Source organism: Dipteris shenzhenensis, chromosome 4, assembly GCF_047967505.1.
Source record: "Dipteris shenzhenensis isolate YYH24624 ecotype China chromosome 4, Dip_SZ_1.0, whole genome shotgun sequence".
Taxonomy (NCBI): domain Eukaryota; kingdom Viridiplantae; phylum Streptophyta; class Polypodiopsida; order Gleicheniales; family Dipteridaceae; genus Dipteris; species Dipteris shenzhenensis.
In genome coordinates this window covers 42,807,459-42,820,621 of record NC_141599.1, presented here as the reverse complement: position 1 = coordinate 42,820,621, position 13,163 = coordinate 42,807,459, and positions in this window count along the sequence as shown.

Here is a 13,163-nt window from a genome sequence, read left to right as displayed (position 1 = left end):
TCACTGGAATACCCCTCCTAGAATAGTAGGGTAAACATTTGTACAAGTGGAGAATGGCAGTGGTGCCAATCTCTTATTAGGCCCTGAGAAATGGCATTGAGAAGCCTAAACTCACATGTGTAGAGATCATATGGATTTGTGTCAATATCTATGGAGAATGCCACCAGTGGAGAATGGTAGTGGTGCCAATCTCATTGCATGACCTGAAAACATGCGCTTTTGCCATTATCCTACTGTGCATTCTTCTATGCAGTGATCACTGTCTCCACTGTGTAGAGATCATATGGAATCCTAAACTCACATTTGGATTGGCACTTTTGCCATTATCCTACTGCAGCCAATGAAATTAGTGGAATGTCAATCTATAGGTTCAGTTTGTCTAGATTACCACTAGCGGAGAATGGCAGTGATGCCAATCTCATGCTTGCCCTAAGAAATGGCATTGAGAATCATAAACTCACATGTGCATTCTTCTATGTAGTGATCACTGTCTCCGCTGTGTAGAGATCATATGGAATTGTGTCAATCTCTGTGGAGAATGGCAGTGGTGCCAATCTCATACCTTGAACTGAAAACATGCACAAGGAATTCTAAACTCACATGTGCATTGGCACTTTTGCCATTATCCTACTGCAGCCAATAAGATTAGTGTTATGTCAATCTATAGGTTCAGTTTGTCTAGATTACCACTAGCGGAGAATGGCAGTGATGCCAATCTCATGCTGGCAACTACATAATGACACTGAGATCATGAAACTCACATGTGGAATGGAATAGGATACCACTCTCCTATAATCACTGGAATACCCCTACTAGAATAGTAGGGTAAACATTTGTACAAGTGGAGAATGGCAGTGGTGCCAATCTCTTATTAGGCCCTAATAAATGGCAGTGGTGCCAATCTCATACCATGAATTGAAAACATGCACAAGGAATTCTAAACTCACATGTGCATTGGCACTTTTGCTATTATCCTACTGCAGCCAATAAAATTATTGGACCACTAGTGGAGAATGGCAGTGATGCCAATCTAAACTCACATGTGCATTGGCACTTTTGCCACTGTCCTACTGCAGCCAATAAAATTAGTGGAATGTCAATCTATAGGTTCAGTTTGTCTAGATTACCACTAGCGGAGAATGGCAGTGATGCCAATCTCATGCTGGCAACTACATAATGACATTGAGATCATCAAACTCACATGTGCATTCTTCTATGTAGTGATCACTGTCTCCACTGTGTAGAGATCATATGGAATTGTGTCAATCTCTGTGGAGAATGCCACCAGTGGAGAATGGCAGTGGTGCCAATCTCATACCATGACCTGAAGACATGCACAAGGAATCCTAAACTCACATGTGCATTGGCACTTTTGCCACTATCCTATTGCAGCCAATAAAATTAGTGGAATGTCAATCTATAGGTTCAGTTTGTCTAGATTACCACTAGGCGAGAATGGCAATGATGCCAATCTCATGATGTCAACTACATAATGACACTGAGATCATCAAACTCACATGTGGAATGGAATAGGACACCACTCTCTTATGATCACTGGAATACCCCTCATAGAATAGTAGGGTAAACATTTGTACAAGTGGAGAATGGCAGTGGTGCCAATCTCTTATTAGGCCCTAAGAAATGGCATTGAGAAGCCTAAACTCACATGTGTAGAGATCATATGGATTTGTGTCAATATCTATGGAGAATGCTACCAGTGGAGAATGGCAGTGGTGCCAATCTCATACCATGACCTGAAAACATGCACTTTTGCCATTATCCTACTGTGCATTCTTCTATGCAGTGATCACTGTCTCCACTGTGTAGAGATCATATGGAATCCTAAACTCACATTTGGATAGGCACTTATGCCGTTATCCTACTGCAGCCAATAAAATTAGTGGAATGTCAATCTATAGGTTCAGTTTGTCTAGATTACCACTAGCGGAGAATGGCAGTGATGCCAATCTCATGCTGGCAACTACATAATGACACTGAGATCATGAAACTCACATGTGGAATGGAATAGGACACCACTCTCCTATGATCACTGGAATACCCCTCCTAGAATAGTAGGGTAAACATTTGTATAAGTGGAGAATGGCAGTGGTGCCAATCTCTTATTAGGCCCTAAGAAATGTCATTGAGAAGCCTAAACTCACATGTGCATTCTTCTAAACTCACATGCACAAGGAATCCTAAACTCACATGTGCATTCTTCTATGTAGTGATCACTGTCTCCGCTGTGTAGAGATCATATGGAATTGTGTCAATCTCTGAGATCATAAAACTCACATGTGGATTGGAATCGGACACCACTCTCCTATGATCACTGGAATACCCCTCCTAGAATAAGAGGGTAAACATTTGTACAAGTGGAGAATGGCAGAATCCTTCTATGTAGTGATCACTATCTCCGCTGTGCAGAGATCATAAGGAATTGTGTCAATATCTGTGGAGAATGCCACTAGTGGAGAATGGCAGTGGTGCCAATCTCATACCATGACCAGAAAACATGCACAAGGAATCCTGAACTCACATGTGCATTGGCACTTTTGCCATTATCCTACTGCATCCAATAAAATTAGTGGAATGTCAATCTATAGGTTCAGTTTGTCTAGATTACCTTTAGCGGAGAATGGCAGTGGTGCCAATCTCATGCTTGCAACTACATAATGACACTGAGATCATCAAACTCACCTGTGAAATGGAATAGGACACCACTCTATTATGATCACTGGAATACCCCCCTAGAATAGTAGGGTAAACATTTGTACAAGTGGAGAATGGCAGTGGTGCCAATCTCCTATTAGGCCCTAAGAAATGGCATTGAGAAGCCTAAACTCACATGTGCAGAGATCATATGGAATTGTGTCAATCTCTGTGTAGAATGCCACCAGTGGAGAATGGCAGTGGTGCCAATCTCATACCATGACCTGAAAACATATAAAGGAATCCTAAACTCACATGTGCATTCTTCTATGTAGTGATCACTGTCTCCTCTGTGTAGAGATCATATGGAATTGTGTCAATCTCTGAGATCATCAAACTCACATGTAGAATGTAATAGGACACCACTCTCCTATGGTCACTAGAATACCCCTCCTAGAATAGTAGGGTAAACATTTGTACAAGTGGAGAATGGCAGTGGTGCCAATCTCTTATTAGGCCCTAATAAATGGCATTGAGAAGCCTAAACTCACATGTGCATTCTTCTATGTAGTGATCACTGTCTCCGCTGTGTAGAGATCATATGGATTTGTGTCAATCTCTGTGGAGAATGCCATCAGTGAAGAATGGTAGTGGTGCCAATCTCATACCATGAGCTGAAAACATGCACAAGGAATACTAAACTCACATGTGCATTGGCACTACCACTAGTGGAGAATGGCAGTGATGCCAATATCATGCTGGCAACTATATAATGACAATGAGATCATCAAACTCACATGTGCATTGAAACTTTTGCCATTATCCTACTATAGCTAATAAATATAGTGGAATGTCAATCTATAGGTTTAATTTGTCTAGATTACCACTACTGGAGAATGATAGTGATGCCAATCTCATGCTGGCAAATACATAATGACACTGAGACCATCAAACTCACATGTGCATTCTTCTATGTAGTGATCACTGTCTCCACTGTGTAGATATCATATGGAATTGTGTCAATATCTATGGAGAATGCCACCAGTGGAGAATGGCAGTGGTGCCAATCTCATACCAAGACCTTAAAAATGGCACAAGGAATCCTAAACTCACATGTGCATTGGCACTTTTGCCATTATACTACTACAGCCAATAAAAATTGTGGAATGTCAATCCACAAGTTTAGTTTATCTAGACTGCCACCAGTGGAGAATTGAAGTGATGCCAATCTCACGCAAGCAACTACATAATGACACTGAGATACACTCACATGTGGATTGGAATCGGGCACCATTATCCTATGATCCTTGAAATACCCCTCCTAGAATATTAGGGTAAACATTTGTACATGCGGAGAATGGCAGTGGTGCCAATCTCTTATTAGGCCCTAGAAAATGGCACTTTAAAGCCTAAACTTAGAATAGTAGGGTAAACATTTGTACAAGTGGAGAATGGCAGTGGTGCCAATCTCTTATTAGGCCCTAAGAAATGGCATTGGGAAAGCCTAAACTCACATGTGCAATCTTCTATGTAGTGATGACCTGAAAACATGCACAAGGAATCCTAAACTCACATGTGCATTGGCACTTTTGCCATTATCCTACTGACATTCCCCGCTAGTGGTAATATGCATTCTTCTATGTACTGATCACTGTCTCCGCTGTGTAGAGATCATATAGAATTGTGTCAATCTCTATGGAGAATGCCACCAGTGGAGAATGGCAGTGGTGCCAATCTCATACCATGACCTGAAAACATGCACAAGGAATCCTAAACTCACATGTGCATTGGCACTTTTGCCATTATCCTACTACAGCCAATAAAATTAAAAACATGCACAACGAATCCTAAAGTCAATGTGCATTCTTCTATGTAGTGCTCACTGTCTCCGCTGTATAGAGATCATATGGAATTGTGTCAATCTCTTATTAGGCCCTGGAAGCCTAAACTCACATGTGCAGAGATCATATGGATTTGTGTCAATCTCTGTGGAGGAGAATGGCAGTGGTGCCAATCTCATACCATGACCTGAAAACATGCATAAGGAATCCTAAACTCAAATGTGCATTCTTCTATGTAGTGATCACTGTCTCCGCTGTGTAGACATCATATGGAATTGTGTCAATCTCTGTGAAGAATGCCACCAGTGGAGAATGGCAGTGGTGCCAATCTCATACCATGACCTGAAAACATGCACAAGGAATCCTAAACTCACATGTGCATTGGCACTTTTGCCACTATCCTACTGCAGCCAATAAAATTAGTGGAATGTCAATCTATAGGTTCAGTTTATCTAGATTACCACTAGCGGAGAATGGTAGTGATGACAATCTCATGATGTCAACTACATAATGACACTGAGATCATCAAACTCACATGTGGAATGGAATAGGACACCACTCTACTATGATCACTGGAATGCCACCAGTGGAGAATGGCAGTGGTGCCAATCTCATACCATGACCTGAAAACATGCACAAGGAATCCTAAACTCACATGTGCATTGGCACTTTTGCCACTATCCTACTGCAGCCAATAAAATTAGTGGAATGTCAATCTATAGGTTCAGTTTGTCTAGATTACCACTAGAGTGGCAGTGATGCCACTCTACTATGATCACTGGAATGCCACCAGTGGAGAATGGCAGTGGTGCCAATCTCATACCATGACCTGAAAACATGCACAAGGAATCCTAAACTCACATGTGCATTGGCACTTTTGCCACTATCCTACTGCAGCCAATAAAATTAGTGGAATGTCAATCTATAGGTTCAGTTTGTCTAGATTACCACTAGCGGAGAATGGCAGTGATGCCAATCTCATGATGTCAACTACATAATGACACTGAGATCATCAAACTCACATGTGGAATGGAATAGGACACCACTCTACTATGATCACTGGAATGCCACCAGTGGAGAATGGCAGTGGTGCCAATCTCATACCATGACCTGAAAACATGCACAAGGAATCCTAAACTCACATTTGGATTGGCACTTTTGCCACTATCCTACTGCAGCCAATAAAATTAGTGGAATGTCAATCTATAGGTTCAGTTTGTCTAGATTACCACTAGCGGAGAATGGCAGTGATGCCAATCTCATGCTGGCAACTACATAATGACACTGAGAACATCAAACTCACATGTGGAATGGAATAGGACACCACTCTACTATGATCACTGGAATACCACCAGTGGAGAATGGCAATGGTGCCAATCTCATACCATGACCTAAAAGCATGCACAAGGAATCCTAAACTCACATGTGCATTGGCACTTTGGCCACTATCCTACTGCAGCCAATAAAATTAGTGGAATGTCAATCTATAGGTTCAGTTTGTCTAGATTACCACTAGAGTGGCAAGTGATGCCACTCTACTATGATCACTGGAATGCCACCAGTGGAGAATGGCAGTGGTGCCAATCTCATACCATGACCTGAAAACATGCACAAGGAATCCTAAAGTCACATGTCCATTGGCACTTTTGCCACTATCCTACTGCAGCCAATAAAATTAGTGGAATTTTAATCTATAGGTTCAGTTTGTCTAGATTACCACTAGCGGAGAATGGTAGTGATGCCAATCTCATGCTGGCAACTACATAATGACACTGAGATCATCAAACTCACATGTCGAATGGAATAGGACACCACTCTACTATGATCACTGGAATGCCCAGTGGAGAATGGCAGTGGTGCCAATCTCATACCATGACCTGAAAACATGCACAAGGAATCGTAAACTCATATTTGGATTGGCACTTTTGCCACTATCCTACTGCAGCCAATAAAATTAGTGGAATGTCAATCTATAGGTTTAGTTTGTCTAGATTACCACTAGTGGAGAATGGCAGTGATGCCAATCTCATGCTGGCAACTACATAATGACACTGAGATCATCAAACTCACATGTGGAATGGAATAGGACACCACTCTACTATGATCATTGGAATGCCACCAGTGGAGAATGGCAATGGTGCCAATCTCATACCATGACCTGAAAACATGCACAAGGAATCCTAAACTCACATGTGCATTGGCACTTTTGCCACTATCCTACTGCAGCCAATAAAATTAGTGGAATGTCAATCTATAGGTTCAGTTTGTCTAGATTACCACTAGCGAAGAATGGCAGTGATGCCAATCTCATGATGTCAACTACATAATGACATTGAGATCATCAAACTCACATGTGGAATGGAATAGGACACCACTCTCTTATGATCATTGGAATACCCCTCGTAGAATAGTAGGGTATACATTTGTACAAGTGGAGAATGGCAGTGGTGCCAATCTCTTATTAGGCCCTAAGAAATGGCATTGAGAAGCCTAAACTCACATGTGCAGAGATCATATGGAATTGTGTCAATATCTATGGAGAATGCCACCAGTGGAGAATGGCAGTGGTGCCAATCTCATGCCATGACCTGAAAACATGCACAAGGAATCCTAAACTCACATGTGCATTGGCACTTTTGCCATTATCCTATTGCAGCCAATAAAATTAGTGGAATGTCAATCTATAGGTTCAGTTTGTCTAGATTACCACTAGCGGAGAATGGCAGTGATGCCAATCTCATGCTGGCAACTACATAATGACACTGAGATCATCAAACTCACATGTGGAATGGAATAGGACACCACTCTACTATGATCACTGGAATACCCCTCCTAGAATAATAGGGTAAACATTTGTACAACTAGAGAATGGCAGTGGTGCCAATCTCTTATTAGGCCCTAAGAAATGGCATTGAGAAGCCTAAACTCACATGTGCATTCTTCTATGTAGTGATCACTGTCTCCGCTGTGCAGAGATCATATGGAATTGTGTCAATCTCTATGGAGAATGCCACCAATGGAGAATGGCAGTGGTGCCAATCTCATACCATGACCTAAAAACATGCACAAGGAATCCTAAACTCACATGTGCATTGGCACTTTTGCCAGTGTGGCTCTCTGTTTCTCTCTCTCTCCTTCTTCCGTTCTTGCTTCCGTTGAGAGCACTCTCACATATTGTCTCATTCGAGGTGTGAAGCCTGACCTCAAGAAGGTAGAAGCCATCCTCAAGCTCTCCCCGCTAACAATCGAATTTCAGGTACGCTCATTTGTCAATCTAGCAGGATACGATTGCCGCTTCATTGATCAGTATGTTGCTTTGACACGACCCATGACTATGCTATTAAAAAATGAGGTTGATTTCTGTTGGGATGAGGATTGTGATCATGGGTTTGCACAAATCAAGAATGCTCTGGCTTCAGAACCCATTCTACACAATCCAGATTGATCAAAGACTTTCTATATCAATCCTGGGTTTGGTGAGCATACTCTGGCAGGTATTCTTCTCTAGCAAGGGGAGGATCGGTTCATGTATCCTGTTCGATTTGCTTCTCGACAATTGTTCGACACCGAACGATGCTACTCAGAGGCTGACAAGCATGCCTTGTCTTTGGTTTTCTGCATTGAGAAATTTAAGCATTATGTGGCTGGAAAGTCCTTCATTATAATCTCTAGCAATGGTCTTACAAAGCAGGTTCTTGAATCACCAAATCCCATGGGCCGGTTGGCCAAATGGTTGGCAGTTCTACAAGAATATCATTTTTCTTTCAAAATTGTAAAAGGGGGTTGTTCCAACTTGAAGAATGCTTTGATTGATTTAGAGGAGTGCCTCGATGTAACCCTTGTAGCAGCCATAGAAGTGGGGGATCCATGGTATGGCGGTATCTACAGGTTTCTGACTGCTTTCTCCTTTCCTCCAGAAAGTACTAGCTATGAGAGAAAGAAGATCCGCAGAGATAGTAGGCGCTACACCCTCTTTGATGGGGTGTTGTACCGTCAAGGCATGGATCAGGTACTGAGATGGGCCATTGATGCAAATGAAGTACCTAAGGTATTGAAGCATTATCATGATGGATTTTGTGGAGGCCACTATGCCAATGACTATACAGCTAAGAAGATTTTACATGCTGGATACTATTGGCCGACCTTGTTCAAGGATGTCACTTTGTATTGCAAAACGTGTGAACCATGCCAATTCTTTGGTAGGAAGGATTTGCGTCCTGGGCAACATCACCCAGTGATGTCCATCCATCCGTTTCAGAAGTGGGGAATAGATATTGTCGAGCCCTTGCCCACGACTGCCCACAAAAAGAAGTATCTTCTAGTAGCCACTTAGTATGTCACTAAGTGGGCTGAAGCTATCGCCCTCCCCGTTGCAAATGGTAAGGCAGTTTCAAATTTCATATTTGAACGTATCTGCACAAGGTTTGGGACACCCATGGAAATATCTATTCCCCACGTTTCAGAAGTGGGGAATAGATATTGTGGAGCCCTTGCCCACGACTGCCCACAAAAAGAAGTATCTTCTGGTAGCCACTTAGTATGTCACTAAGTGGGCTGAAGCTATCACCCTCCCCGCTGCAAATGGTAAGGCAGTTTCAAATTTCATATTTGAACGTATCTGCACAAGGTTTGGGACACCCATGGAAATAGTCTTTGACCATGGGAGTCCATTCTTAAATGAAGCAGTGGAGTTACTCATTGATCACATGGGTATTGATCATCGCACTTGTAGCATCTACTATCCAGCATCCATGGGTGAAACTGAGTAGACCAATGGCCTCCTTTGTAAAACCATGGGAAAAATGGCCACAGGGAATAGGAGCCAATGGGATCAGAAGGTCACTGAAGCCGTGTGGGCCTACAACATCACTCATAAAACGTCTACAGGTCACACTCCTTTTGAGTTGGTGCATGGTACTAAGGCAGTTTTACCACTAGAGATAGAGATTCCGACCTTGAGATTGGCACAAGAATAGAGGATGACAAAAGATGAACATGTAGAGGCCAGATTGGTGCAACTTGAGAAGCTAGATGAAACCCGACTCCTTGCTCAACATCAAACAGAGATTCAAAAGAATCAACAAAAGGCCTGCTTGGATGCTAATCGCAAGGGATGGGAAAGACACTTTGCTGAGGGGAATGTTGTGCTATGCTTTGATAACAGATTGGACCACCAAATGGATAAGAAGTTTTTGCCACTGTGGACCGGTCCATACAAAGTCATCAAGGAACGTAGCAATGGGTTTGTACAAGTTTAGGAGCTGCATATGCCATATGGCAAGAAGGTGATCAACAAGCGTTATCTCAAGCCCTTCTTTGTGCGTGATGGACCCAGGCATGGAAATGCTCTGCATTCCCTGCCTGGGGGGGGAAACTATTATGGACAAAATTGACCAAAGTAAAAAGGCATAAATATGAGTGTGTGCTTGTATGTGTGGCAATAGTATAATAAAATATGGAGTGCATAGGGCCTAGGGTTGAGGTGGCAGGGCATGACCATGTGACACCCTTCCATGTAAGAGGGCCCATAAGGTGTGTTGTACATAATCCATGGTAGTAATATTATAAAATGTTAGGTGGCATGGCTCCTCCATGTGCCACCCCTCCACTTAGGCTGCATTTAGTGAGATAGGCTCAAAGTCCATGGGAGAAGTAATATTAAATAGGTGGAGATGGATATTATATTGGGTTTATTCCCTCCATATAGGATAGGCCCATGTGGGGGAGGTATAGAAGGTCCAAGAGAGCAAGTTAAATAATGGGAAAAGTAGGATGAGGTGGCAAGATTCCTTGTGCCAACCCTCCACTTGTCCTCCTAGAGGTTTGAACATATTATAAAATTGGGAAGAGACCAAGGGAGTATCATAGACTTGAGATATGGGGCTTGATTTATGTGGAAAAATGAGGCAAAGGGTTGTGGCACACAAATGAGAGTGCGTAACTGCCTAGCCCACATGGGAGACTTTTCCACACACACCATGCATGTGGGAGGATGCATTTATTGGGAGAGACCCCCTCTCTTGGCTATAAAAGGAGGGGGCTATTCCATGATGGGACACGCTCATTCTTTGTAACGCCACCTAGCTAGTACTTTGATTTCTCCCTTCCTTTCCTTTCAAAAGAAAGCATGGTCCTCTTCCCTTGATGTCCCCATCTTTACATTCCTCCTCCCATCATGTACATGCTACTCTTCCCCCTCTCCCTTTCTCCTTGTGTCATAGTCTCCCTCTTCATTCCCTCCCCTTCTAATTCCTTTTCCCCTCCCATGATAACATTTCACCCTCACGTTCTCCTTTCCTCTATGGCCCTCGAGCATCGCCATGCTTAGCCTCTAGCCTCTGGTCCTAATTTCTTTTTCGGTTAATAGTATGCAGACTCCCCTCTTTAATAAAAGTGATGCTTGCCAGGACTTATCCCAACTTCTATACAGTTTCCACAAAGTCATTTCTACAAAAGGGCCCACTACTAGTTTCCTTAATAAACAAGGATTCACCGACTTGTGCAAACTTTTCTGTTAATGCAATTAGTCCTATTTCATTGTCTAGCTTTGCTCTTTTGTCTTTTCACTATGCAAAGGGGTGTTGCAAAATCTCACACACACACTTGTTTTCTACACTCTTACACATATCCAAAACCCCCCAAACACACACACATATTAATCCTTAACTTGTGAGACACACACACACACACACACACACACACACACACAAATGTTTTTCAATAATTTTTGCTCGCACATGCACATTGCACCCCCCATTTTTTCAAAATAACCCCCCTTATATTTTATTTCTTACCCTTGCTAATTTTATATATTTTTCCCAATGTTATTTTCATTTAGGTCTTGCTTCATTTCATTTTTACTTTTTTTAAATTCAAATTAAAAAATCATCTTATCTACATTGTGCCATCCCCCCTTTTTCTCTCTCTCTCTCACTTTCAACCCCCTCTATTTAGTATCCTTACTTATTGAATAATAAATTTAATTTAATTATAATAGTAGTTACTATTCTCGCGTAAACTATCCCTCGCCAAAAGCCCAACCTATTTCCCTCAACCTAGTCCTTCTTACTTGGAATTATTGGCCCCCCTTTACATATATATATATATATATATATTTATTTATTTATTTATATTTATATATTTATATATAAGTAATTATTTAACCCCCCTTCTTAATTAAACCCCGTTAAAATTTTACCAAGAGCTTACATAACACCATGCCATTGCCCCACATTCTCAAGTGCATGGCACCACCATTTTCGACCTAACTACCAACTCACTTTGTTCTTTCTATGGCTGGCCTTCTTTAGCTATAGTCTCGTCGCCTTTATAATCTCTCTCTGTCTCTCTCTCTCTCTCTCTCTCAATTTGTTCGTTTACCTTCACTATGGTCTTACTCGTCTCGTTTGCTCTCTCTGCGCCCTTTGCCTCCCTTTCTTGATCTCATGGCCTCTTTCACACCTCCCTCCGCATGGCCATTCTCTTATCTATTGTTCTCTTACTCTACCTGTGAAGCTACCTTATGACTGGTCTCCTCTATTTGGCGATGATGGACTTACTTTCGCTGGCCTCCTCCTCACGCTTTTCACTTAGCTCTTTATTTGTTGTCTACTCATGGCAGCTCTTCTTAGGAGGTTGGTGCACAAACACCACTCTTACTCTTTTGGTACACTCTTAGTTTCGATTGCTGATGCTCTTAGCTTGGTGGTGTAGCAAGTAGCATCCCTTTTGTTTAAAGCTAACTTCTCTGTGCTCTTTTTGGCAACCCTTTGATTGTTGTTGCGCCCTTCAGTTGGGTGCAAGCAACCTTTCGCTAGTTGCTTCTTCCTTTGAGTTTTGTCTCCCCTTTAATTCTCCGTGGTTGCCAACCTCTTAGTCGTCGTTGCTTCTTGCAGCGTTAGAGTGTGTCCTTGAAAGTCTTCTCCCTTGCTTCGAAATTGTCTCAATCGTAAACGATGATCACTCGTAGGTCTTACTTTTTTACTTGGCTACAAAGCATGCCGCTCTTTGTATTTTGGTCGTATTTCACTCTAAGTCACCATAGTTTTACTTGTAAGCATTGAGTGTTGCATTCAATTGTTCGACAGTCGCTTTGAGCTTTTGGTGTATCTTGGAGATGTGCTTAGCCCGGTGGCTCTTCAATCCTTCTTACATACTTCTTTGTTCGTGACCAGCAAGCCTTGGTGGCTGCTTGTCTTCACAAAGCTTGCTCACAGTTTGATGACACGAATGCATTCACTTCTTAAACCTTTCCCACTATGGTGTTGTCTTCGTTCGCTGTTTTACATTGGCTTGCTTTGCCTTTCTTCCTTTCTAGCTGTTTCTTTCTTTGACATTTCATGGCTAACAACTCCTCATGGCCTTGCCTTATGGATCGTACTCCCTTGTTCAGCTCTGTGAACTCTCCTTCTGCTTGCCGTTGCTCATTCTCCCCATACATGCGCAAACTCTTTGTGTGCATGGGCTGCTTTAGTGCCTTACTTTGTGTCCACTACTTCACTAGTTGATTGTCGTTTGGCACGTCGAGGTTTCAAGTGCTCATCATCTTGCGCTCTCTTTCTTCAACTCAAGTTGTGGAGCGCCACTCATTCGCCTCTTGCTTCTGGTTCGATTTCTTATAAAACATAGCACACGAAGCTACTCTTTGGTGATCGTTTGAGGTCATCGTGA